Here is a 26,934-nt window from a genome sequence, read left to right on the forward strand (position 1 = left end):
TCCTTAGACATCGATTCTTGCAAACTCGTAGTTAATGTATACTCGATATGCCATGTTCTAGATGTTTTGGCCTTTGTTCGACCTTGACAAATTACGGCTTAACTTCCAGTTCTGAGTCCCATAGACATAGCCTCTCGCATTCTTAAATAGACCAAAGAATTCGAATCTCTATCAGCTCTCCGGGGTCAGCGTAGTGACTGGCAATAACGAGGTCATTGAATTTTCACAATTAAGGAGATTTACAATCTTGCCTTCGGATTGACATTCTTGGATTGCAGACAGGCGCTCGAAGGCTCTAGCTCATTGCTGGCGACATTCTGACCGTGTTGGAAACAACCTTTAAGCCTCAGAGCGAACACAGCGTTTTTTATTTTGCTTTACGAAAAAGAAAATAGGTTTTAAGATTGAAAGGATTAAGGAGTCAATTCCATTCTCGGGCATTAAGCCTCACTTTGAGGCATATACCATGGTTTTAGCGTACTTCTAGCTTAAATATTTTTTATTTTGTGCTTGTGCGCTTCTATTTTGTATTTGCGCACTATTTTGTATTCACCGCCCTGCGTCGGTACTTATTTTTGTATAACGTATCTGGCTAACTGCCCGTTTTCGCAAAAAGATCTAAACAAGCTGAAGCCGCTTATAGCTTTGCATGCCTCTGTCGATTTTAATAGTTCAGAGCAGTTGTAATACTTTGGAAAAGCAACCCGCTATTTCAATCGTACGATAGCACGCCATCCACTGCATCCGCCTGTGCTTGCATATCTAATTTGACTTTTTTTTTTTTGTAAATACATTTCCTTTTCGTTGAATAAATATACCTTCCATACTTGTACACTAGCTAGCTAATTTAGCAAGTGCGGCATGTCCAATTATAAAGTTCACAGATGCACACATACACAATTAATGTAACATATCGGTTGCATGCTGTAACATTAAAAAAACATTCGATCCTGAAATCTTATGTTTACTCAGTTGCACATACGTTTCGCTGTTTTAGATTCTTCAGAATTGAGCTTCATTTCGAACTAGTAATTGTCTCTCTGCTCTGTTCTACGAGTCGTTGTATTCCATACTAGGAAGAATGCGTCTGCCGTTCACGAACTAACAATCGCGTCCCATGGCAATGAAGACAAATGATGATGCTGCGTATCAATGACCAAACAATGACGTATCTATATAAGCATCGTCAACCCTTATCAAGTTCTTCCAGCCCAATCGACTAATTTCATGCACGCATTCCTATTTTCCTCTACCGATATATACCTGAGCGTGCCTATTTAGATAACAATGCTACGCTATCGGTACTTCCCAGTGAATGCGGTGCAGATGGGCATTGTGTTTCCAAGTTCGCCTTATGGAACAAAATACTCCAAGCCGAAGCTGTCTGCCGAAGCGATTTTCTTGGCAAAAATAGTGGCCATGCAAATTGGATGTTTGCTGATTATCAGTAAATTAGCTTAGGCAGACTGTACACTTAAAATGAGAGTTAACATGTAAAGTCGCTGTTTGCCATCGTCGGCAAAACAATCGGCCGCTCCGAGTGTGATTTTACAAGTTGACTGTAATTTGACGTACATGCATATTCAAACGTACTCAAATACGGTTTTTTTTATGGTTTGCATAAAATTTACTTCTACTTCTTATGCACCTAATTAGGTTTAGGTATTTTCTATCGAGGGTTAGATCGTCACGCATGATTCAGCTAATGGTCGTTGGGGGATGGAAGTATGGGGCGTAACGGGAACCGGTTTTCTTGGCTACAAAGACAACTTCAATAAACCGACGTTCAGCTATAGACGAAGCTAATTGAACGAAGACCATTATTTTCAGATACCGTAGAAGTTCGTATACTAGCACGCAAAGACCTTTTGAATCTAAAATTGGTTTAATGATACAGTTTTTCTTAATTTTTATTCGAATGTGAAAATGCTTTTTATTAAAATTGCTCAATTTTCATATCAGTAGTAGTTCTGTATGTTTGGCATACGCAAGTCGGATTTACGCAAAGTAACCTTCGTCGTAAAAAGGAAAAAAGCCGCTGAAGATTTTAATAAGCTATAATACCTGTAAGACAACAATGTATCAAGCGCCTTCTTTGCCACCGGCCGACCTATTTTTCCTACATTTACAAAGGTAATATACTCCTCGTTGTGCTTGAAGATAAATCCATTCAAAAAGCCCTGACTGAACTCGCCGTCAGCAGAAATGTCAACGCGGATATTTGTACATATTACGATGACTGCGTCATGGCAAACTAATAGCCCGCTTTTTTTAAATGCCTATGAAAAGTTTGTTTAAGAGTCCAATTATAAAGCCAAATAAATCCATGGTATTTTTTAGGTAATGTCGGTCCTAAACGTTTTTAAATGTAAAGTTGTTGGCTTTCTTTTGTGCACTGATTGTTTTGACATTGCCCACTGCTGCGTGAATTGCATTGAAGATCGTTTATGCCGGCGAAGAAGCTAGAGCAGTTTAGCCTCTGTGTAAGAATAGGAGTTATTACTTATACTACACGACGTCACATGTGCGTACATCTTCTTTATGTAATAGTGAAAATTTCCCGAGTGAAACGAGGTCGTCATGCACGCCAGCACACCCTTTCCGTACGAGATGAGCATCCAATCTACGTGCAATAGGGTAAGTTAAACCTTACTATTGAATTGAAGAAAGGGTAGTGGACAGTCAATCTAAAGCCATTGATAATTAGATAAGTTCCTCGAAGCTTATTAATTATTCTGAACGTGTGCTTATGTTAAATACTAGTTTATTCAATGGAATGTATTAACATTATTACTATCCAACTGTCACGGTATGCATAAGACTAGTTTGACGATTTTATAACGTTAAGATTGAAGTTACTTCGGACACATAGAACAAATCCTGCTTATACTTGGACGTTTCAATAATATGATTTGACCACTTCATGAATTTTTCCTTTTTTTTGAGTTCATTATTAAAAAAACATAGTACGTATATTAACGTTTGTAAAGTACTCAGAACATATTATCATAGTATCTAACTGGGCAGAAATATATATTCTTATATATGTACATGGTCTATGCTGTAAGACTCTATAGTGCAGTTCGTTTGATTTAAAGCTTAATCGATACTCGCTTAATAAATCTGGACGATAGGCTGAATTCCTTGACGGGCTCCTGAAGGCGCAGCCTCAAAATTTTACAGCAATAGATTCACTTGAGAAACAAAGCCGTTTGTAAAAAAATATGTACGAAATTCTTTTGACATCAAAAAAGAAGAAGATCATTAAGGTTTAGAAGTAGTGTTGACAAAATCCGGCGTCTCTACTGGTGTATCTCTATCGTCTCTATCGGGGTCCTGAATAACGCTTTTGAATAGAATTTCAGGGGGTCACAACACATTTTAAAACGAATGCACTCATACCATCTTAACGCATTGCTTAGAAACATTGTGAGAGGATCTTGCAGTGCACTGCATTTTTCAAAGGTCTTCACATTCGTAGGTGAGCAGTACGCTGTTGCTACTGTCTCATTTATATTAAGTCCGAAATCTAATCCTAAAGTAGAATAGGGCTAAGGACCATAGTGGAAAAAGTTATTTTGAGGACTTCTCAGATACGTGCATGCATACAAGCATCGACCAATCAAGAAAGCCATACTTCAACTAAATATCTGCGTATATATATATATATATATATATATAATTTACACATAAAGTATGTGAAAGCTGGCTCACTCTGCTTTCTAACAACAACGCATGCGATAACAGTATTGCTAGACAAGCATTTTAAACTGCTGTGGAAATGATATGTTAGTTGCCATGGCTCTTCATCACAATAAATGTGCACATCAGAGCCATCATGCATCATCAAGGTATCTGATTTTGCCTTCCGTTTATGAGGAAACAGACCCATAGAAGTACAGTCAAGAAATCGTCGTTACTATCACCTATTCGACGACTACCACGTTGTGACCACAGATCATTTTGAAGTAAATTTAAATGATGTCTGCGATTTCGTGACCATACGAAGAGACCTCACAGAAAAGCTTCGGGCTTTAATAGTCTGATTTATACAAGGAAACCGATCGTGAAGAGTATCGCTGAGCTGGTCGGTATATGGAAATGCACAGTTGCCATCTTAATCCAGAAAGCGAAAGATAAGGTGCCTTTCTTGTCAAGAAGAATAGGAAACAAAAATCGAAAACGCAGAGAAAATTCAGGATTATTTTAACCGCGCTACAAAAAAATAATAACGGTTTTTCGACTGCGTGACAGGATGGCAAAGCTCGGAGTCACTGTATCTATAAAGACCCTATGACGTCGTACCGACATGAATGATTTTTGGCAGTCGTAAACTAGCTAAAAACCCTTGATATACTGAAGTATGCGCGTTCTAGTTTGTATGTACGTGTGGGCTAAACAATTCTAAGTTAGACAGTATACAACCGGAAAGATGGCTGGTTTTCATATAAATCGTACCTTTAGATTTTACGTAGCAACGCTCAGCACATCTAAGTGCGTTCCGACGAAAAGTTCCGCAAGTACTTTGCAGCCAAACAGGTCAAACTTCAAGAAAAGTTGGGTTGTGGGCTGTGATTTCCACCTTTGTAGCCAGAATCCTACATTTCGTCAGCGAAACTATAAGAAAAACGACAATACGGTGAGGTAATTCATACGAAAAGTGCTCCTCGGACGAAGATAGTTTCCTCATGGAACTCTAATCATACATAACAAGTCATTGTGTCATACGGCAAGATGTATCCCTTGCATCTTTAAGGTGTATATCGTTAATGATCTTGTGATCCTGCCAAAACCTGGAAATTCACCCGATTTGAATCCGATTGAAAATGTGTGATATTATTTTAAAAGGTGGGTTAGGGCCGATCAAGGTATCACGATAATACCATAACTCAAGGTCACAGTGCTCCAAGACCAATGCTTGACGGAGTCAGTGAGATAATGCATTTGGAGCACATAAGCCGAGCTGCAGCAGTGGTCGTAGTCTGGGGGGTGAAGAGAACCAAGTACTAGCCTCAATAACTTTCTACAGCAGTTTAAAAGTGCTTCTCCAGCGACAGTTCTCTCACATGTGCTCTTATTAAAAAATAGAGAGATAGCTTTCAAGTAAAAAATCACATTTAAATATTTAACTTGAGTGTGGAAGCAATCTTCGATCAAATTTTTTGATCGACTTTAGTTACTACTTCCTCGAGTCTATGACGAAATTTAATTTTATTATTTCAACGATAGCATTAAGTGTATGCTGGTTCAGGTAGCCTCTATATACGTTGCAGCAATGATGAGATTTCACGGCTGGCGACTAGCAACCGGCCAGCCGTAGAAAATATGCAAATCGCTGGCCGGAACCGAAAATTTATTTACTGTAACTACATATCCCTCACATACATACTGTGACCCCGCGCCTAATCCTTCCTGATACTTCATAGATCGACATTGACACGCCGTTGCCATGGCCCATGTAAGCAATGGGTATACGGCCTGACTTGCTGCTAGACGCTTTACACAGCCTTGAACTTGGCCAGCAACTTGCCGAACGTAATGGACTGCTGACGTGGAAGGCGTGGTCGGACGAGCTCCCCGGACCGAAGCATTAGGTGTGGGGGATTTATTATTTCGGGCACATGGATGGGCCTCTTTGTGCAGCTTAGATACAGAACGTCTAACCTTGGGTCAGGCCGAAATTAGGATGGTTTCACAACCTTAAATCTAAGAGGTGATTTGAGAGAACTTGCTTAAAGAGCTTCCCTGGTACCAGCACTCACCGTGAAAGTGACCGCCCAAAGCATCATAACGACAAAAGAGAAGGGCACTTCCACCAGACGCGAAAAAAAACGCTCGGTGACCGTAAAAATCGTTCGCTTCATTAGCTTGTTGCTTGTGTGGTTTAGGGTGATTCTCAGATGTTGAAACGTGCCAGGTATTGCCGGCCAGACCGACCCCAAACGTTTGTTATTCGTAACGGAGGGTGTTCGTGGCCCTACACCGGTCTTGAAGGGTGAAAAGGGCCAGGTTCGTAGCTTGTGGGACCTGGAAAAGGTGAACGGAACCAGTACAATGTTTTAAAGTCACCAATACATATAAAGGCGCCTCCCTCGGCATGGGCAATGTCTCCATAAAGGTCACGTCTATCTTGACGAAAGGACGCGTCGGTGGTTCTATACGTTCCGAATGGCCACTGAAAGCAAGTGATAATGTGCTGCGGGCACTCCTTAAACGAAACGCGGCGTAAAAAAGCTCTCGGAGCGACAGCTTTCCGCACAGCTAGAAGCGACCTAGATAACCGTTGTCAATCGTTTGCATACCCGAGAAAAGATCTAAAAGAGAATCTGGGCCTTTTATAAACTCAGTGAAAATTTAACTACTAACCGTCCAATATGCCCTTAATTGTTTGCACGGCACAAAAGAAAGTCATTTCTATACAGGAACGTTACTGGCGACGAAAAGTGGGTCTTTTACGATGCCTTTAATCGCAAACTAGAACGGTTAAACCGCAAGCAGTTTTTATAGTTTGGAGCCACGGAGAATTTATTCATGGTCGAATGCTACATATGGCACAAACGTTACGCTATGGCCATATTGAAGACAACCGTTACACAAATGAACTCATTCGTCTAGGCCCCGAAAAAGGCTTAAAGACCGGCAGAGGGCAATGCAAAGTGATATTGCTGCACTGCATACTGTTTTGGTAACCCAGCGAGCGCTTAGCGTTCTTAATGGCAAACTCTGTCCCACCCGCCGTACATCATTCCATCAGATTATCTATTATTTTGGTCAATACAGTATAGCCTCGAGGGTAAACACTCCATAACAAAGGCGGAAGCCAACAAACGGGTAGTCTCGAAAAGCGGGTTTTCCTTCGCGGGATCGCTTTTTTTATTTCCATAAATTGCGTGATAAAAAAAGCACCCACGTATTTTTTTTTCTAGTCTACATCATTCATGAGGGGTACCTACCTCAGACTAGAACTTTGTGATCATTTCCCATGCCGCTTAACAATTTTGTAAATCTCAGTAGACTATAACTAAACTACAGATGACAACTAGTAATTGTCATGTTCGTGTGGCGACACTAAATAATAATTACTTCTTGAACTTCATGTTTATAGAGCATCAAGTATAAAAACATGTGATATTCTGCAAGAGCCTAATTAAGAGAGTTCGTTCGTACTTACCCGTTGAATCAGGAGGTTTATCTTGGAATTTTCCATGAATGCGTCGAAAGCCACTTGGTTATACTGAAACTTGATTTGTCCACTAAATTTGAAACTTTGTTTGAAAGTCCTCTAAGCGCCGAGTCTATCGCAAGGTCAGACCTTAATTATATTGAGCCATGAAGTTACGTCGAAGTGTCAAGGGTGCTTTCGAAATCTCATTGACGAGTAGAGAGAAAATACGAAAAGCTCGCTTGGAAGCAGCCTTCACAACGCAAGGTATGAACTGTTGAACAGTGTTCCTCAGTTAATTTCATAATAGAATTAATATAGCTTTCTGCTGCAACTATTGGTAAATACAGACGAATTCGAAGAAGTTCGAGAATGATTGTTCAGGTGATCTTCTATTTTTCGGTTATTTGACTCTGACCAGAAAGTAGGGTCCTTTTTGATTAGCAAAACAGCCTTACTCTGTTATTTACGTGCTTCCCGTATCGATACGAACCACGTCTATTGTACGAGTACGTCGAAATTTACTGGGTCTAATTTCGAATAGTTTGTTTCGAGACTATGATCTGACAGTCTGACTGTAATGCATTTGTGAATTCGCAACGTTACGTAGCATTGAATGTGTTTGAATCGAAAGTCGTCATGATAATGTTGCATAAGTCTACTTCAATAGTGACAAATATACAGCTTTACAGGTAGGGTGTCAAGAAGTAGATGCCCATATTAGTGCTCATGGTATAGCCGGCCGCTAAAAACTCCTCGCAGTTCCCATTCTGAGCACTCTCGACAATGTAAGCTTCATCGATATGTTGCCTTCAAGGACCTTTTATTTACGTCAAATGAATACCTTATCTTAAACTAACTGCAGATCGCCTATTACTGTTGTATAGGATTTGAACTCAAGGGCCTAATACATTAGAATATACGGAACCTTGGCTTCTTTAACCAAACTGAAGCAGAACTGTAAAGGTGGCTGCTTCGTTGTAAGATTTCGAATAAGCGATACAAATAACTTATCATTTATGCAGTCATGCCGTGCTACAGCGGGATACCATCTTCAACAACAGGGCATCGTTTCGAATAAAAGGACACGCATTGCATCGTAAGCGATTTCTCTTCTCGCTTATTGGAAGATATGGCAGTAGGTTTTTGCGCTTTTACTGTTATACTCTTTTTGGCCAGTTTGGCCTTAAACTAAATTTCCTTAAATTAAAAATCCATAAAATTACTTGTATTTGTGCGAGAACCGAAGATCTCAGCAACGTCAAAAACCAATTACCTGCAGAACGATTGTATTTCTCCCGAACATTTTACTTATGCTATTTTCACCGAAAAATATGCAGTTATGTCAGAAAACTAACTGGTTGTTTTAGCCGCGATTTCATAATATACATTTAATGCCGTTACCATCCCTTATCAGTACAATGGTTTTTGACTTAGTCTTGTAATTTTTTTAATATTTTTTGTCATTTACAAATGATGACATACACCATGGAAAAGATCATAAACAATTGTTACTAACTTTTTTTTCTATATTTTTATATGACAGATAAGTCAATAGAACCAACTTCGCCTCGTTATCCGGAAACGGTACTACTTCGAGGTTAGCTAAGGAGTTTATATTCTGCGACTTACATCAGGCTTTTAACTTTAGTATAAATTTAACTTTAGTGGGCGTATTATGGTATCTCTAGGAAACAAATATTTCAAATGTACTGCCGCTGTTAAACATTCTATCAGACACATTCACGTAAACTAAGCATGCATGGCATAAAGATGGCATAATTACTCAAAAACTTTAAAGGTAAAAACGTATGGCATGCAAAACACCGTAGGCAAAATTTGCTTCGCTTACCCAAAATGCAGCTGCAGCTTCTATCGAATCAGCGACTGTCGCATAAAAATGTCTTTGAAGTCTCATCATATTTATAATAATCATTATCATATTTTCGTTATAGCTTTTCCGCACTCGCCAACCTGATAACCCGAATTAGGTTTCAAAAAAGGAAGAATAACCTAGCCACAGGTACATAGAGGTCCCAAAGCCCTTTACTCTATGGAGTATCTACCAGTAATTTATCATTTTTACAGATGAACGTTTGCCGGTCGTTCGTAACTTAGAACCAGAAATAACGCTACTTATGTTAATTTTCGTTCCCTATTCGCCCTAGCTTTGTTAGACCAAAAGGTTCAGATGCCTCATTTGCTTCTTTCTCCATTTTTATTGTTAAACTTTTCTCAGATTTGCAGCCGCCGCAAAAATCTGCAACAATCCCGTTACTTTTTATACTTACAGAGATCATATCTTACAAACATGATCAAGCATGTTCTAAAGATCTTTCATTCCTTTACTTGTGTGGACTTTTGGGCTGTACAACCTGCAAAAGACATCTTTTGCTCTCACAGACAACAAACCACAAAATATAACTACTTGATTTTTTCAGGCCCGCCTTCTCTCTCTATTTTGGCGATCTTTTCTATTTTTTTTTGAGCCGACGGTACCTTAATTTTTTGTGTAATTAATTTAAAGTGTAATTTACATAATCATCGAAAACTTCGCTTTGATAACAATAAAAAGTGATAAGTGCATGCATACCGAGTGGTATTACCTAAGTGAAAATTCTTAAGGACGGGCTTCTCATATGGCATGGTTTATGCATAAGCTATACGCAGTCATAACGGTGAGTTTCACAAATGTGATCTGTATATAGTAATTTTATGATAGAATATCGTTTTGCTTCGTTAGCTTATTTGGATTATAGAAAATACTGTGATAGGGACCGACGCCTCCCCGCGGAGCACGCATAGCGATGCACAATATATATACACTCTAGGACTGTTTTGGGACGGACCACTATTATGGGTAAGATATCATATTATACTTTGCTTATTTGCATTAAAAATAGAACATCCGCAAACATTTCTTGAATAAATTTCTTAAGTAATTGGTAATAGATGGGACAAGCTTCTTTTCGACCTCCAGAAGACAGCGTCATCTGTTATAATGTCGGGGCTATCAGAATTCTAGTATGGCATTGCGTATGCACCGCGCGAGTGCGGGATGTCGTTAGAAACCTTTGCGATGAAATTCCCAAAATGCTGATACCAGTTTGCGTTTCCTCACTGATCTTTGTTAATGAGGTAACTGCATAAGTAGGTAAAAATAGAATAAAATAGCGCAAGATGGTTAATTTTTGATATTCTGAAAGAACATTGCAAAAAATTACTCACTCGTGCTTGTGACGGGCACGCTTTATCACTACACAACTGCAGGAATTGCATCTAATGCTTCCACGGTAGGCCGCGTCGTCAGTTTTAAAACGTTAAAGCCCAATTGTCCTTTATCCAACTTGCGGCGCATGAAAAAATTCGATCTTTAAATCTTCAACAGTTCGTTATAAGATCATTTTATGTCTGTAGAACCATTAAAAAACCGCTATAATACTTTGCATCAATTGCGGGACTGACAACAATCAAAGTTCTTTTGTCGCGTGGTATCCGACGTCGTCTGCAATAACAGATTATGCCATGTACTCGATTTGCCCGAAAGCAAGTTCTAGTCAGGAAGTGTTCCCAGACATGTATCTGCAAAACGGGAGCAGTGACGCATGAGGGATAGCCGCGCAAGATTGGACAACATGGTATCGTATCTATATTATTTCGACGAAGCAGTATGCCCGTATGCTTCCGGTAATCAGAGTTTCCCTCCGCTGTTCAGCTAACGGATACAGCTTTGTCTTTGACGTCTCAGCAACATCGGCTCATGTAACTATGAGACCGAAGTTCATTACTACAACGCCGCATCTGTCAAGTTTCACCTCGTCGAAGATGACGACTGGTGAATATATTCCCGGGTTCGAGCTCATGCCTTCCCCCAGTAAACTATCGGTCCTTCATAATGCCTCAACCGTTTGAGCGTTTCTGACATTTACATGCCTCATGCGACGGCTGCCACTTATGAAAGTACAGCATGCGGCTCCTTTGATCCTAAAGCGCGATCTCCCATACAGGGAAACCGTTCCAGAAGAATCACTTTCAAGCAGTTATGTAGCGTCACAATCAAATTTCACTACTAAATGCTGTGCCTGAATAAACCTCATCAAGGTGACGTCAGCCCGAGGTAACTCACCTTGGTGTTGCACTTCACGCTTTCGATTCTGGAGCCGGATGGTCCTTCTCTTGCCCCTATGCCTTATCGCTGACATTCAAACCTCGCACCTGTAAGGCGTCGACCAAAATAATTCCGTCGATTGTGATATTCCATAGGAAAGACAGTAACAGGCAGGTCCTATCAAACATTTTTCTATTCCTTCAATTTGAAACCTGTGTCATTTTCTACTTGAGAATAGATCTATTAGTCTCTTTATTGAATAAGAGGTTGTAACAGCAGCCATTGCAGGTTTTTCTTGACCAACACATGGCTTAGTTCGGAATCACGAGTCCAATGGTTTCGTGTTGTCCTAACTATGGCCTAATTTTAAAATAATTTCGAAAGATCGTCCTAGAGGTACTTCTCATCAGACTATCAGAGATAAACTCACTAACTCTACGTACGTTTCCACTCGCGCGAAAACTGGATTCTCCACTTGTCCTGATGTTGACTATAGATTTTCAAGGTAAGTAAACTCCACTTTTAACTTTACGATCAATGCTCATTTCCTTTGCTGTCTTTTAATGCTTCATCCTGATTCGTTTTGGTCGAACCTGTCACGAAGATACATCTGCGTAAACTCTGTTGTTCAGTTGCAGGAGCAGATACTTTACAGATATTCAGCTTTGCGTTGTATCCGTATAGCCGTAGACATACTTACAAAATATCATGTACTATTTCACTAGGCGTTTATATATAATGTTCGAGATACAACACAGACTCAAACATGTCCATGTTAATGTAATTTAGCCGTTACTAATAATTATCATGTACATGAAAACGCCGGTAAATCGAATTCGTATATTATATGGTAATTCCATAATTTTGGTAATAAAACATGTTTGTGTGGCTGTTGTCCGAAGCATTCCTATATATGCCACATATCAATATAGCAATCTAGTCAGGATCTGCTATCGCATAGTTAGATCACGTACACTGGCTAGTACAAATAATCATCGTGTCACCGCTTGGCATTGGGTTAACGCAATGTCTGTCTGGGAAGTACCGTCACCTTTGAAATTTTAAAGAATCCAAGAGAGTTTTTTAGTGATACACTCGCAGTCTCTCACTCTGGTGAATTTACAGGGCACTACCGCTATTCCAGTCTTTGTCCAATATGGAACGCTGTCAATCGTCACGAATTATATAGAGATTGCTCATTATTAGTGCTATAATATGCCACCTTGTGCTGAAAGATTTTTTTTATAAACGTCGCACTCGTATATTGTTGCTTTAGGGCAACTCTAACATCAGTTCCCCTGGCTAGGTATTCGGCCGATCCGTGTTATACGATAGGCCTTTGTTTTAAACAACTAACCTTGTCATTCCTCTCCCCTATGGTCCAGTTCGTTCGACAGTCCGTCAGGTTTCTTAGGACCCGTGGTAGGCGAACCGTCCTACTTTCGCTGTACCACTAACATGTGCTGTCCTATATCGCTTTGGAATCTGCGCGGTAATTGGAAATGCTTGCTTTTTTTGGAGCGCCCTGTAGACATTCTACGTTTCGCTCTCAGTTCACGCACTGAGTCGATATAAGCGTCTAAGCCCTGTCAACTTCCCGGATGACACGTTAGAGACTAGCGAGTATTGTTCATCCTCGTGAAAATAGATACTTACTAGCCTTAGTGGCCCTGAGGTGAACTGATAAATTTTTATTGCGGACTGCGAGATCAAAGATTAAAGTTCATAACATATTCAAGTGGTAAGTTTTGTGCCAGCTGAAACTAATACAGTTTGTATATGAATCTTTGGCGTGCACAGTCTTTTAGCCTTCTGCCGGTGACACATCGTCATTATATTGTATTATTAAGAAACCTGTGTATGATTGACGATGGTTGCCCTGTCCCTCCATTTAGCTCTCCTGTTGGTTCGGAAATCGTAAGGTTTCCTTCAAAGACGAAATTGCCAGTCATCGAGTGAAATAAATGATCCATAAAGCAAATCTAAGAGTATATTTTTTGGCTTTCGCCTTGGAGTCTGCTTTTCAACTGATTTAGTAAACTTTAAAACCTTCTTACTTCGGAGACGCGGTGTGGGTCAATGAGATACGTTCCTGATTCATGGTTAAAGCGACGTTCATAGTCTACTGTCTTTGGCAATCCGCGTCGTTGCTTAAAGAAATATGAAGATTTTTTTTATAATATATTTACCATAAAAGACGTCACGTCATCGACAAAAAAAAGGGAAGTTAGTATACTCACGTAACATATTACCTAATTCTCCTGTTTTTTAGGCCCACCGAACAACAAGTCCAGCATGGATAATAACATTGGACAGTCACACTCCGTCTCCGGTCTTAAAAAGAGTGAGCACGTCTATTATAGGGTTTGCTATACAAAAAGAGTTATAATATCCCTGTTAAAACTGTTTCGAAATTATCATTTTACCCTTGCAGAAGCCCACCTAAATGCTTTTCACCAAACCATCCTTTCTGTTACGCTATTTAGGGCGTGTAAATTGTGATGATCTTTCGATTCCACAGTTTTCTTAAAGCAGTTCAGTCAATGTGATACTATGATCCTCCTGCAAAATTGGGCGATTTAATTGATAGAAGCTGTCTACGGTTGGCCAGTTAACTTTCCGAAGACGTTTTAGAACATTTTGCTGCACAGCACAGACTAGAACGTATTGTAAAACACTCCACTACAAAGAAACGAATGACGTTCATTGAACTTAAGCAAAGCTTGCGGCTTTTTATATGACTTTCAAATATGCCTGAACTACGTATAATGTGGATTATTCCGTATTCGTTGTGGCCAATCGAACTACAACTAACGATATATACGTACACAATTGCCACTACAATGGCGTGGACGACTAAGATTATGCCTGAAAGACATGGGGAGTCGGTATCTGTCGCCGTGATAGCTTAGTAGTGAACGTATTTACCTGCGATTCGAATCGGAAATAGACAAATAGTACATTTCGTGATGGGAGCCAGCCGACTGTCCGACGGATTGCGGAACGACGATATCGGGCGTAAAACTCGAAACATGGAAGGGGTAATTCAGGTTCCGACGAGGATATGTGGGCTATTAGATATTTTTGTTTATACCTAGGTTTTTATCACATGGTATGGCATTTTATTATATGATATTTTAAGGTATGACATGCTAAACCTAAGCAAAGGACACATCGAGGAATTAAACGTCTTTACACACATTTTAATGATGGTTATATATATGTTTTAATGCAGCTTGGATGTGGTATTCGGAAAGCACTAACAACGTTCATTTTAAGTTAGTTTCCCCCTGTGCCGTTCATTGTAGTAGCCCACTTGCCTTTCATCTCTCGGTTTTTAGGATTAGGTCTACTGTAGCAAAATTTGTTTTCTTAGTAAAAATGCCGTATTCCCGTAGAGAAATAGAAATATTTGGGGAACGAATTCACTAGTTGCTGGCTCGGTCAGGTGCACTAAACTAATGGACGTAGGTAAATAGTAAAAATTAGCTCGGGAAAAACGTACAAAGATCATTAACGTAGGAGCGTATACGGACCAAGAGGCAGTACGGCCGCAACCGTAAGAATACCAGCGGTAACTGATGAAGCTCATAATCGCATGAAAAGTGCATCAAATAAAACAGAAAAAGGAAAGCGTCTAACAAAGGAAATAACCTATATTCTTTTTGCTAGCGGGCTAGACGTATTTCATCATATAGCTGCAGCGCTGAAGAGATATTCATCCGCCCAAAATGACCTACAAATAATTTATTTATGTGACAATTTAACCATGGTTAGACTGGCTCTGAATTCCATGTCAGCAGCATGTACGAAATGTACGATTTTCGATGACTGTATGATTTCGATGTATGATTTTTTGATATTCAATGTTAGCAGCGCAATACGAGTAAGGCGTAAAATGCTACAGGCATTTCAACCTAAAAGGGTGGGCGCAATTTTCAGATTTATCTCACACACCCAGAAAAACTAAATATCTAGGACTACGTATTGATACTACATCGAGTCACGAGTCTTGAGGACAGACAAGTACGAACGGCACCTCGTGCGTCTGTTGAGTAACACGGATTTACGTCCCAGATTTTACCTAGATACTAAATTAAATTCAAATATTATATTTGACGTACCTGTCCAAGGTATCGTTTTTCTTCACGAAAATTATACCTGTGGAGTTGTAATTAGTAACACCATTAATAATTTAAGGATTCATTGCAACGCTGTCAATGGAAAAATTACATGTTCGTTCGGAAGTTAGATAACGTCCTAAAAGTCTAAGGCCCATCAAATTGTTATGTTTGTATTGTTCAACTCTATGTAGCCAATAGAAGCTGAGCAAAAAGACCATGCGGCGACCGAGAGGATATAGAAAAGGAAACTGAACGAATTAATACTTTTATATATCACCTATCTCGTCTGCCATTCGCCGGAAGTTAAATCCATCGATGGCCAGTTTCTTAAAAATAGAAAGCTAGTAAGCGTAAGGTATGGGGTTGTTGAATCTCACTGTCTGCCATGCGATGATCCGAATAGTCCGTTTGCCTGGACCATATTCATTAAACGGTGCTGAAAAGAGAAAAGAATAAAGGAAAAAAAAAAGTCTTTCTGCTAGAAAGAAGTGTCTTACATTTCGTTAAGTGTGGACTACTTTCGTCAGCGATACAATAAATGACAGACGTATTACAGACTGACCACAATATACTCATATACAAATAGAGCTATTAATGTTTCAGCCCAAAATGCGAAAAAAAAATGAAATACCCCACTTAAGTACCTGAATAGACTTAACTCTGTCCAAAGTATCTCCACTAAGGAGTTAGACTAATAGGAGCGAATCCGGTGGGCTTTAGAATTGAATAATTGTTGAGCTAGTAGGACTAACTTGATTTTTTAATATATGTTAAGGGTATAATCTTGTTTCTAAACGCTTGTCCCAATGCTTTGGCAGCTTCTGGCCAACCATACATTCACAATCTTCGTTTCCATACGTTATTTCTTTACCTCTGGCTCCTCGATGTAAATGGATAGTGGTATATATTTCCTCACCAGTTTGCTTTTTAAACACGGAAGGTTTCATTATTAGATCTAGGGACGCAGGTTGAGGCCAAAGATGGATATTTTGCGCTCAATCGAAGGAATAATTGAGGCAGAGTGGTCAAGTCTGGCGTTGTTATCAAATAACCAGACTGCGCGCTTTCAATTGCCATGCCAATGGTCCATGAGCCTCTTGAGAAACTGAAGATGATGGGTTACTATTTGTTGCTTATTGTTTCTTCATGTCCGGCGGGTATCTATTAATAGCAGATACCCCTGATGTCCAGTGTAAACACTGCGATCGCTTTGCGTACGAACCTCTTCAGCACTGCCGCCGAATTCGATTACTCTTCAAGGAGACGCCAGTCTTCGTCCGATCCGCTTCCGGCCGGAAAGAAAAATTGAACTATGCCTTGTCTATCGTAATTGTATGCTCTAGGCAGGTTTTTTGTTGATTCAAGTTCCACCCATTGCACGTGGACAACACCATACGCATTCTCAACAGGGCTGAAATCAATTTATGAAGGATTCATTTTTTACCCAGTTTTCGCATTTTTAACGCGTTGCCTGTGAAATACTAGTTTTGGCTGACAGAGACTTTACACTCCAAGCTCCGTTTTCGTGAAAAGCCTCCTCGATGTTCGTTCGAGGTTGTTATTCGAGTCCCAAAATCTGGTCACCTGCTTGGTGGTTCTCAACACTCCACACTCCGTTGTTGGAAAGTTAGCCCCGTTATCGTGCTGCTTTGGCTAAAGGCCTCTTTGTGTAATGTCCTCAGCAACTTTCAATGAATTATAATCACTGAGGGCACCATTTGAGGAACGAAGAAATTGACCAATGAACCTTGATTTTAGAAACTAAAAGACGTTTTGTTCTTAAACTTAAAGAAAAATTTAAAAATTAGCTTTTAATTAGAAATTTCTACTAGACCGGAGTGTTTGTCGACCAATCTGATCTGCCAACGACGTGGTTTCGAAGTTATTCAACCTCAAAGTTCGTCAGATTCGCAGTGAGCGTACGCATAAAAAATAATGGATACAAAACAAAATACTACCAGCTTGAAGCCCGTTGTGAACTTTACTTTTGTATAAAGGCGAGGAATTATTCTACCGCTGAAAATCCTATTCAAGAAAGATTGCTTGCCATAACACAGCGTCCAACGTGATAGTTTACACAACAGATATTATGACAATGTAATTTTTGTGTTATTCGCTTGGCTCATTGAACTTATATAGGAACTTTTTTACTATGTGAGCCATTGACAATTGCAGAAAAAGCCACTCAACGCGATCTAGACGTTCAAATACGATTTCTATAATTTTAGAGATATTAATTGTTTTTATGAAGAAAATAGAAATTTACAGATAGCGTAAGTGAATGGAATGTACTGTTAACTGCCACAACAAGGCCCATTTATCAAAGACGGATGTTACTATTAGGTGATTCTTCTACTGCAAGTAATAATAAATTTTTATTAAGCTTAAATTTTAAGCCGAGCTTGATGAGTGACACGTTTGAAAGTTATCGTTTACGTTAGCAGTGTACAAAACGTGCAACAACGCTTTGCGACGGAATGTATTTCCGTATGCTCTTATCTAGTTACCTTCCTTTAGGCGCAGTCACTTTTCGAAAGCCTGTTACCCTAAAAAAGAAGTTTCGTTTAAATTAAGCATGTTTGAAAAAGTACTTCATCAAAATTCGATTCGGAATATCGATGAAAATTTTAACCGCTTTCTTCTTGAGCCTTGTTTCATTTGTAAAAGACATGTCTTCACGTTACGGCAGACGACTCATTGCCTGATTCTTTCCTCTGTACTGCTTGCCATGTTACTTTCGATTAAGTCTACCCTAAGCCTTACTGTCAACTAGTTGTATACTGGTACGCAATTGATTTTGCCTTGAGCATGGTATAATCTTGCACGTTGTTTAAGCTACACTGTTACTATGGCCTCTCGGAATACATTAAACATACGGCACAAATTTTTCCGCCTCTAACGTTGTTTTTGTACGTGCGCATCATTTTAGCTCCACTACAAGCTAATCGCTATAGCAATTTTTTCAAATTGAAATTATATGTTATTCTGTGAGAACGTTATTGTCCTCATTTTGTTTGGTAATTTCCCGAAGTCCAGCGTTGATCAACCGAATAAGGCCTTTGAGCCAATTTAGTATGTGGTACAACCATTGTTGAACAAAAATTGTTTCTCGCCGCTGGTGCGGTATAAAAGTACGATCGTTACAATTAATTTAAAAAACAAGCTTAAAATTGTGAAACATGAACACATCATCCTGTTTTATCTGAGAATATAATACAAACGTATATATAACTCCACCTCATCCCCCTTCACATAGCTCCCAAGCAAGCTATGTAATATAACTGATCATATGAACATAGTGACCTCGACAGGCTACAATTTGTTTAGAATACGCGCGTGTAGAATAGGCAAAATTTGAACCGAACAATAAACTAATTATTTTGCTTCTTGATCATTAAATAAACGTTAAATTAAATGGGAATAATGTTTAATTGCTCCAAATAGCTAGGTCAACAGAGAAATATCTGACTCGTGTGCATGTTAAACAGCTTTTGCTTCATATTATGTATACATATTTATTTAATAATTTCTTTTAACACAGTATAAATAACCGTATATCCAAATCACCGCCCACCTTTCGTACAGATGATTAATTAGATGCTAGTTTATGTCATTAATAGCAACACCCCCTAATATCTGTCAATAACTTGAACTTAACCCAACCAGCAGCGAGACTGATATAACAACATGCCGGGGTCTAACTACACATTTACCCTGTGTATAAACGCGTCATGTTGTTCATAATGGGTCATACATTATCGTAGCCCTTTTGAAAAATTAACTGCTTATTGCAGAAGAGCCAAACTTCAAACCCCGATACTTGACATTTCACTTAAATAGTATCGCAGAAGCTCTACTAATTTTTGAAAAAGAAAGGAACAAGAAAACTGTTAGGGTCTCGATATCGCAATGGCATTGTGGCGCTCTCCTGGGTCTGAGTGTGGTAGTAAAATAACTATACATTTTTAAAGAGAGTACATATTATGGAGACATTAATCCAGCAACGAGTATAGCAAATCGATTTTTTTTACCCGTCCTAAATGGCTTCAGGAAATTAAATTTAAAAATCTTCGACATACATAAAGAAAGTTTGCATTAACGTTAAATAAACACAAGTACAAAAAACAAAGATATCTCATTAATGTACAATAGCTAGTATCGATGACATTTCTAAATAGCAGTCCATTCTTTGACTGGCTTACACGTAACGCCCATAGCACACGTCCAGTTATCAACTAGTAAGGACGGTAACTAAAAATAAAAACGCAGAAAACAAACATCTGTTCTATAACTTTCGTAACTACCGTTTTGGGGGATGCGTAGAACGTCGCCAGTACAGCTATGGAAACATTTATTCCAGAAACAGAGTAAAGTTCCCAGGGATTTGTACGATCTTTGTCATCATACGTACGACCATAAAGCTTGGATTTAATTCATCACTAAATAACACAAAGATATTTATATGCTTCTTTTATAGAAAGCATACTTAGCTTAGACATTATCATTTTCACGGATACACATCTACCGGGCTTTTGGAGTCATTTTTACTAATGAGGAGAACAATATGGTGAATTGCCGAGCAGCACCAGACGAGTGATTATCGCGAGGTTAATAGGAAACGAGAAGTTGACGCTTTAAATGTATGCGGATCCTGTCGCAGCAAACCCGTCTGCATTTGGCGAAAACTTATAAGATGAAACTTGAATTGTAACGTCTCGAAAAATGTGCTTTGCTCTGAAATAACTTTTTGTTCTCCTCATAGGCTACGGCCTTTTCTAATTTCTATTCTGGTTGAGCTAGAAATATAATTTTCTAATATGTGCTACAGGCGCTCTCCCTTATTTTTTACATTGTGTGCCCCGTGTATGTTTGTAATTTCTGTATTTTTGGCTTCTCGAAATAAACCTATAATATATTATGTTTACCTATTAGCTGTCCTTTTTAGGGCATGGAAAGCCCCGTAATCACTAGGACTTAGATCGAGAATGACTATGAGGACTGGCAATGTAATCGGACTGCGTGCTTTCGATTATCGTGCCGACAATCCATGAGTCTCTTGAGGCACTTGGGATAGTGACCTGCAGTTATTGTTTCGTTTGCGCCGAATCTCTCACGATAGCAGATGCCCTTTATGCCTATTACAAGTACTACAGAGCCTATTCGACACTACCACCAAACTCGCCTGGTCTTTTTCCGCCTGGATGTTAAGCCACGCCTTGCCTATGGCGATCGTATGCTTTAGGCGAGCTTCTTGATGATTAAACCTCGACAAACTGCACGCAGAACACACCACACGCAATTTCTCACTGGTCTAAAGTCAATTTGCAGAGGACCCAATTTTATTCGGTTTCCGCATCTTTGCCATTTGGATAACGTGTTATATGTGAAACACCAATTTTTGGTCGACAGAGCCCTTATACTCCAAACTCTGTTTCCATGAAAAGGCTCCTCGATCGCGGCAGTGCGCTCTTGTCCTTCCGGTTCCAACATCTGGTCACCTCCTCGTTGGCCTTCAACATACTAATCTTCTTTCTCAAAATGTATGTACCATTCACGTACTGTGCTTTCCTAAGGCTTTCTTGCTTAATGTCTTCGCCAATCTTTGATAAAAATTTACAGCGCTGTGCTTTTTGAAAGACACAAAAACTTGACCGCTGAGTGCCGAGCGCGAGACTAAAATATATTTATCTTTCTGAACTCATTTCTCCAGGAGGAAACTTAACAGGTTTTCAATCACAAGTTTTCAGAAAACTAAATATTTACTTCTTCAGAAAAGTAAATATTTACTTTACACCAGCCAAATTTCGTCTGCTAGTAGCCCCTAGTTCAAAAGTAATTAAATGTTAAAATGCGCTGGATTCGCTTGTCTTTTCGACAGGCCGACTGAGCTATATTGAAGACGATCTCAACACAGACTTATTGCGCACTCAGATTTTCACACTTGTCTCGAGATAAAATTGAACTAGATCTAATCACACCTGTATTTAGATAAACGAAAAAGAAAAATAGATTTTGTAGCACATATTAATTAAGAACAAATGCAAGCTTGTCATATTCATAGAACTTTACACTATGTTGTACAGTTTCACTTCGCATAATATTTTCTATATATATATTTTCTAATATAAGAATGATGATGATATGCTTGCTTCAATAGTTATTAGCTCTGAACATAAAATAGTAATAATTTGTCAGGTCCGCTTTGTGCAACTAAGTTAGGATGAAGACATTTGATATTCCGAATAGCGACAACACAAAATACAGATCAATTTAGTAGTAGCGTCTCTATAAGCTTCTTCAACGAAATCGTTTTTGAAATTATTTGTTAATAATTACAACCGGTGATCTGTAGTTCATAAAATGTGCTTCCCATCCCAAGCAACAGTATAGACGTTCAATAAAATGAAATTTTATTATTTTCTCCCTAAAACACAAGCAAACTGCATATACAATTACAACGTATAATTTAAAAAAAAACTATGAAAGATTAGTTTTTTTTTAGTTATTTCTTTTCTGTATTTTTTTCTGGTTATTTTTGACAGTGTCAATAATAACTAAAAAGCTTCAAATTAGTTGAAAAAAACCTAGAAAAAAGACAATGAGAATCTTTTTTCAATTTAGAAAAAGAGGATTTATTGCTTGCAGTGGCTTCCTCCCCACAGAGAAAAAACATAGAATCCAGATATCTAAAAAAAGTAGCATTTGGATAAACCTTAACCGAATTAAACCACTAGATGCATCTAAAGCTTACTGAAAAATTACATTCCTGGATATTCTTTGATAAACATTTCTGTCCCCGCAATAATAACCAACTGATTCTAGAATCACATTTTATATGTAAAAGAAATTTTTCAAGAAGACGGAGAAGGAAACATAATTGATTCTTACCTAATTCTCAACATATTTCAGATTCTTTTGCGCTAAATTGCAGGATCATTTTTGTAATAAAGGTCATTTTCCTGAAAAATATTTGAGAGACGCCAGCTTATCCAACACGGAACAGTCCACTAGAATTCGATGGATACCTACAGCACTTTCAAAACAACGAAGTACCAACTCTTACTTCCTAATAAAGTAAATAGTTACCACTAGCATTTTTTCTTTTTAGCTTGAGTTATGTGCCTGAAGCTAAGTACGAATCGTCTCAACAATGTAGGACAGAAATAGCCAGCCAATGTTCTTTGCACACAAGTGTTGCTTTATAAAAAAATAGCTATATTGAGAATACTAAAAATGATTCATACGGACAACAAATTGGACTAAAAGGACATGCCAATAGGACACTGGGGAATCCTTATCCTAGGTGTAGACAAGGGCAGAAAAAAAGTTTTTTTCATTATGCACCACAACAATGTACTCTACTAGGTTATACCGAGAAGGCGTTGTAGAATTTCATAATTACTTATTGTGCTGCAATTGTTCACTATATAATAACTGTTTCGTCTAAGGTAAACCTGCTGTAATATCATGTGTGGGATACGCAATGCGCAAGGCGCAAAGCTTGGCACGATGTCCTCGAGACGCAAATTTAGACCGCAAGAACAATAAAATTAGGTAGACTACTAATCTATATGATGTTGGAAACGCATTTAATGGAGCGCTAAGTTCATTAAACGGACCACATCTTTCTTCAAAGGTTTTGATGAAACTTGAAATTATGTGACACACGTTACACGACCTAGCAAATATATGGTAATAGCCAGGGCATTGTAAGTATCTATTAAGTTATGTACCCGTATTAGATGGTGAGCTGTAGATATGTTCCTATGTCTATCCTGTGAACTTCGAAGCGGCCAAGTGGTTCTCATTATTACTATTAATATGAAAATTGCGTATACCTTTTTATTATACTCATTTTAAGTAAGCCAAGCAACGTCGCTTAATCCTTCATCATACAGACGAAGGCTCAACACCTCACCATATCGCCAAAATAATTAGCTCAAATATGAACGTTGCTATTAAGTGGATAATAGTTACGTAATACTTTTACTTAATTCCCTTTTTTTTTAATGAATTTTATTAGGATCAAAAAAAGCATAGCAAGAATTTATCTACGAAGGTTCAAACAAGAATCAAACCAAGCGGGAACTGCACATTCCCGCATCAAACCGGCTAGTTCATCAACAGTAGAACTTCTGCCTACCAGAGTTACAAGCCTATCTTCAAATACGGAAATAAGTTGAATATTGACTTTTCTAAACAGGTACTATGAAGGGTACAATTGACACATAGTGGTACGGTATTCTCTTTATCACCTACGTGAAACGTCAGATATTGTCGAATCCTGAGGCGTATGCGAATATAGCAGATATAGGTATCTTTGCATCGTGCTACGTAACCCACTTAATGTTATAATGTATTTGAAGCGGATTCCGCTTCAATTCCGCAGAAATAATTTAATATATTCCACATATGCTATATTTATATCGTTTTTCGTTTTCTGATGACAAGTGGCATGTGTGTGTAAGCCTATATACAAAATACCTATCATGTATATTCAAATAAAAACAAATATATTTGAAGTCTTATTTCTGACGATTATGTGTATTCAACCGAGCTTCACTTTCGGACAAAAATCATTCCTTAGTCATCGTCAAACTGATTATAGGTTACTTCGTATATAAGTTTTGTATGGTATAAACTTGCTGAAGAGTTACTTAAATGATCTACATTGATATACAGGAAATTCTAATGGAATTAGCTTTTAGCGCGTTAACAGGTAAAAGGGCTCAAAAATGTGTGGAGTTGGGACGACTAGAAAGTACAGGACCAACAAAATAAGGTAAAAGATCTCAAAGAGGTATACCGTTAGCGTTTATCTGAACTGGTAATTGATATTATATATCAAAAACGGTATTGAGAATATTCCGGTTTCTCTCATAGAAATATTTCTCAGTTTTTTTAGATGTCGCATGAATACTAGCGATAACATAAACTGGTGACCTTCGATAAAAAATTGAATCTCGGTTCTAGTTCGTTCAACGCGGAAGAGTGGGGTATCGATCGAGCTTCGCACAAATTCAGAAAAGGAAGCATCAGTTTCCGCTATTGTGAGGTACCTGTTTTAATTTAAAAAAATTTTCTTTTTTAAACAAAAAACACAAAAAACCCAATGAACGCCTGCCCGCTAAAACAAATAGCACGTCACTATTTGTCCTAATCCAGATGCGGTATTCTGTATACTACAAAGCGAGACACAGCTGGATTAAGCATTGTAGCCCATCGCAAAGGCAGCTGCAAATGCTCATGAAAAAACACAGACAATAAAGGGCATTTGTGCGCTAGTTCTTCTCTCAAAGCAAGATTCTCGTCGTTATGCAAAGGGAACGAACATGGAGACGTAATCGAGACAGTTATCAAAGAACCGTCTAATTGATTCACCATGCTATCAATCCAACATGTTCAGACAGACGAGGCCAGGAAGACTGTCAACCATTGCCATAGACTTCTAACATTAATTGTTTCGATTCCCTCGGTCGGAATAAATTAAATATAAATATTATATTACAGACAGAAAAACGAAACGTAATCAGCATTTGATGGTCACAATCTAACAATAAGTATGCTTTTTTATTTTAGCTAACAGAGATTCATGTGTTGTGGCTTTGATATCTAGCGATAGATAATGAGCTTGTCGCTAGACGAAACGACTTTATACAGATAGGCTTGTCGTCATACGACTGATGTCCCTGTTCTGATCTAACGAATGCTGTTTTTTATCAATAACCTAATAAGAAAAAACGATAGATTATACAAATTAATCATAACTGATGTAAGCAGAAGTGGTCCTGCCCTCGCTTAAGGGGCATTCATTTGAGATCAGTTTTTATTTTGTTCATCAAAATTCATTGGAGATTAGTTTTATTTTTGAAAAACACTTTTGTTATTAGAATTATTACCGATGCAGACCTTAGCTGCGCCAACTTTTTGTTGGGGACTTATAAAGAATTTCACAGTAGCTTGTAATTATTATAATGTAGCAATGAATCTAATAATAACGTAAGAACACGTTAAATACGTAGATTTCCAGCACCGTAGAAGCAATAAGAAACACTGTGTTTATATTGTATGCTGCTAACGGTAGCGGCTGCCTCAAGCAGTTAACTTATCCCTCTATTACTCGTATTAGACGTGTTACGTCCTAACAGCTATTTCTAATATATTTCGCATGTTTGGTCCGATGTCAATTCAAGTGCGCAGGTACTTGTTGATGAAATGAACGTATTTTGCACAGAGTCCCTACGTCCACATCTCAAGCTTTGGTGAGGACACTAAACAGGCCAATATGCACAAAAAGTTACCTTTTGTGTTAACCACTTATCTTATATATGTACATATATAAGATGAATGCTTATAATAATAAGGTATAAGTACACCGTCCACCCTGCTTTGCCCATGTGTCCACCTTACGTGTCGAAAGCAGTCCTCGGCTTTATGAGTGATCACATTTAGCCCCACGTATCCCTCCACCTAATAATCATTATATTCCTCTAACTCGGTGGAGTACTTAAAAACCTTTAATAGAAACATACAGATATATTAAGATAACCTATTTTATCGAAAAAAAAAAGAAGGCTGGGATTGAACAATATCGTATTGTTGAACAACCTCTAGGAATCACTGAGTTGTACACACAGTGCGAAAGGGTTAATGTATACACAAAATGTATACATTAACCCTTTCGCACAGACAGATATCTCCCCTTTTCTTGATTTTTTTCGAAACAGTTCCCGCGATATTGTGCTGAGTTGCAAAGAACCATCGGGCGTAAACAACAAATGTCTACGTCTCGAATACAGCACAACTCTGGAATCTGAGGGAGCGTAAATTTCTCGAGTATAACACATGTTACAATGTTTGTGTGTTCGCTGGGTGCTTTAGCATTAACTCTTCCTCAGGAAGCTTCTAGAAAATACTCAAATACAATAAATAAACACTGTGCTTATTTTTTGCGCCAATAATTTTACAACGCTGGTGCGAAAAACCTATTGACGCAGGTGGTGCATTAGAAGTTAACCTCATTTAGAGCGCTACTGTAATTACAATTAACGGCCGTTACAAACTTTTCAGGCAACGACAAAACGGCCTGAAACGTGAGGCCATTTGTATCGGTTGTTCTCGTATTCGCGCTGTCTTACTAAGGGTTTGTAAATCTGTAAAGCGACCAGCTGCAACTATTTGCTCGCGAAGAAATCAACCACTTGTTGGGTAAGTCACTTCTTCTATTGCTGCCGTTCTCACCATGCCTTCAATCGGGCTTGACGGTACCAGCGAAGGAACCCGACCAGCGGTTGACTAAGATGGGCATCTACACATATATCGTAAAAAAGAAATATGGATGCCTGCAGTTTTTGTTAGGTCCTTTCCTTCCGAGTGTTCTATATCCATTGGTGTTATTCGTGCGCTACCAATTTCGACCTATCATAGCAACAAACGTGGATAACCGAGATAGATAGCGACGGACCAAACGAGGCACAGTAAAAAAAAATAAAAAAAAATTTTTTGACGCCAGATGCGTACTCCTCAACACATTGCATATC

At 38.6% G+C, this 26,934-nt stretch overlaps 2 long non-coding RNA genes across 2 annotated transcripts; both read left to right on the plus strand.

Moving 5' to 3' along the window:
• The first annotated feature begins 12,866 nt into the window (after positions 1-12,866).
• LOC147756872 (uncharacterized) lies at positions 12,867-22,461 on the plus strand. The gene is made up of 4 exons (XR_015322836.1): positions 12,867-13,011; positions 13,543-13,614; positions 20,839-20,934; positions 22,304-22,461. It is a non-coding gene; the product is annotated as an uncharacterized LOC147756872 (long non-coding RNA).
• Positions 22,462-24,102: 1,641 nt separating this feature from the next.
• LOC147756873 (uncharacterized) lies at positions 24,103-26,934 on the plus strand. The gene is made up of 3 exons (XR_015324891.1): positions 24,103-24,176; positions 24,368-24,449; positions 26,465-26,934. It is a non-coding gene; the product is annotated as an uncharacterized LOC147756873 (long non-coding RNA).

The sequence above is a fragment of the Varroa destructor genome, unplaced genomic scaffold, assembly GCF_002443255.2.
Source record: "Varroa destructor unplaced genomic scaffold, Vdes_3.0 BEIS01000003.1, whole genome shotgun sequence".
Classification (NCBI taxonomy): domain Eukaryota; kingdom Metazoa; phylum Arthropoda; class Arachnida; order Mesostigmata; family Varroidae; genus Varroa; species Varroa destructor.